The sequence below is a fragment of the Elephantulus edwardii genome, unplaced genomic scaffold (genome assembly GCF_000299155.1).
Source record: "Elephantulus edwardii isolate Elephantulus edwardi_28Jun2011 unplaced genomic scaffold, EleEdw1.0 scaffold00049, whole genome shotgun sequence".
NCBI classification, from domain to species: Eukaryota; Metazoa; Chordata; class Mammalia; order Macroscelidea; family Macroscelididae; genus Elephantulus; species Elephantulus edwardii.
Window position 1 is genome coordinate 15,349,403 of NW_006399799.1, and position 2,370 is coordinate 15,351,772.

Sequence of the window (2,370 nt, forward strand, 5' to 3'; positions counted from 1 at the left end):
TAATTTATCCAATTTTTCTCAGTCTCACCCAAACCCTGATGTCAGTCCCATTCTACAACAGTGGCACTATGCAGTATTTGTCCTTTTGTGACTGAGATATTTCACTCAGCATAATGTCCTCCAGGGTCACCCATTTATATAGCAATATTCAGAGTTTCTTATAGGTGATATTATGCCAGTGTTTCATTTGCTTGTTTTATAGATGTATTTAGAGTCACAGTAACCTAGGTACATAGCTTTTGGACCTGTCTCATTTAAAATAGTTATCGTTTATTTTGAAAGATTTTACCTGTAAAGTGGAATTTTTTGGAGGGTAGGGAACACTATAAAGTGGTTCATCTCTTCTCGAATTTTTTCAAGTCTTTATATGTTCTACAATAGCCCATGACACCAGTCAAAATGATAATAAATTCTTGTCTTTTAAAAAACAAACAAAAAACGACAACCAGGCATGCAAATATCATGACCCAGGACACCATTTACTGGCCCCAGCTGAGTGCCCTAGTGGTGTGACCTGGTAGGATCCTGGATGGAGTATTTAGCACAGACAGTGCCTCAGCTAGCTCTTTGGTGCTGGTTCTTGGTCAAAATAAATTATGGCTAACATTGAGAAGAATGGGAACCCCAGAACACTTAAATGTGCCCATACACAGACTATCTGCAGATCAAGAAACCATTGCTTAAATGGAGCAAAGCAAAACTGCTTGGCTTAAAATCAGAAGGATGTGTGCCAGGGAAATATCCTTTCTCAACTTATATTCAACATTTTTGTTGAGAAAATCATTCAAGAGGCTCGACTTTTGGAAGGGGAATGTAGCATCGGGGTCAGAGGAAGACTCATCAACAAACTGTTTTATGCAGATGACAATCTTGCTTGCTGAAATATAGCCTTCAATATGGATTACATCTCAACATCAAGAAAACAAAAACCCTCACCACTAGGCCACTAGACAACATCTTTATAGATGGGGAAAGGATTCAAGTTGTCAATTATTTCATCTTGCAGGGATCAACAGTCAATATCATTGGTACCAGTAGTCAGGGGAATCAAGAGATGGACTGCATTAGGAAAGATTGCTGTCAAGGATCTCTCAAAAATATTAAAGAGAAGTGATAACAATCTGAAAAGCAAAGTGCATCTGGTTCAGTCCATGGTCTTTTCAAACACTTGCTATACATCTGACAGCTGGCCAATGAATAAGGATAGCAAAAGAAAAATTGCTATCTCTGAGTTGTGATAGTGTAGAAGAGTACTCAGTAGTCCACAGAATGCCAAAAGAACAGATGTAGTTTGGGAAAAGTGCAGCCAGAGTGTTCCTTGGATGCAAAGATGGTGAAGCTTCATCTCTCTGACTTTGGGCATGTTGTTAGAAGAGGTTATTCCTTGGAAAGGATCATTATGCTTAGAAAGGTGAATGATCAGCAAAAGATAGGAGGACCCTCAATGAGATGGACTGACACAGTGACTGTAGCAATGGACATAGGCGTGTCAGGTATGATGAGGATGGCGCAGGATAGGACAGGGCTCAGGACTGTGGCTCATAGGGTCCCAATGAGTCATATTTAACCTGATGGTACCTATCAGGATCAACAATAAAGTAAATAGTGAGCTCTTGTGGCCTACTAAATAAGAACTGCACTGTGAACCCAAAGGCATGTGGTTTGAATCCACTAGCTGCTTGGTCCTAAGAAGAAAGAGGAGCAATTTCCTCAATTGTGGTTTACTGCCTCTGAAAACCTTCTGAAGGTTCAGCTATGAGTGGATTACAACTCAAAAGCACATAACAATAACTAAATAGACAGAGGAGTTCTGCTGGGCTAGTCCATAAGGAGTTGTGCTACTAACACAAGGTCACACTTCTTTGGTGTTTCAAATCCACCAGCAGCTCCAGGAGAATCTCTTCCTGCATGGTTTGCAGCCTCGGAAAATCCTCTGGAAGGTCTATTGTAAGTCGGTTCTGATATGATGGCAATGAATTTGAGGTTTATTAAGTGGATACCAGCACTGACTGCATGTAAGATGCACTTCCTCATAAGGATTTGCAAGATTATGTATCTTTATGAAAACAAAAAAAACTATCTCATCTTTATCCCAAGAGTGGCTGCTTGGTGAGTTCAAACACTAACCTTTTGGATAGTAGTGAAATATTTTTTTCCATAACAACACTAGAGTTCTAACATTTTACTTATCCATTTATGGTTTTGGCTAATATTTGGATTATTTCCATTTATGAGCTAATGAATAATGCTTCTATGAAAATTTATGTACCAATTTTGTGTAGAAAACATTCCAAATATTATTTCTTTTTTGTTGTTGTTGTAGTCAAACCTTATTTTTCTTTTTAAAATTTATTTTATTTTGTTTTTTAA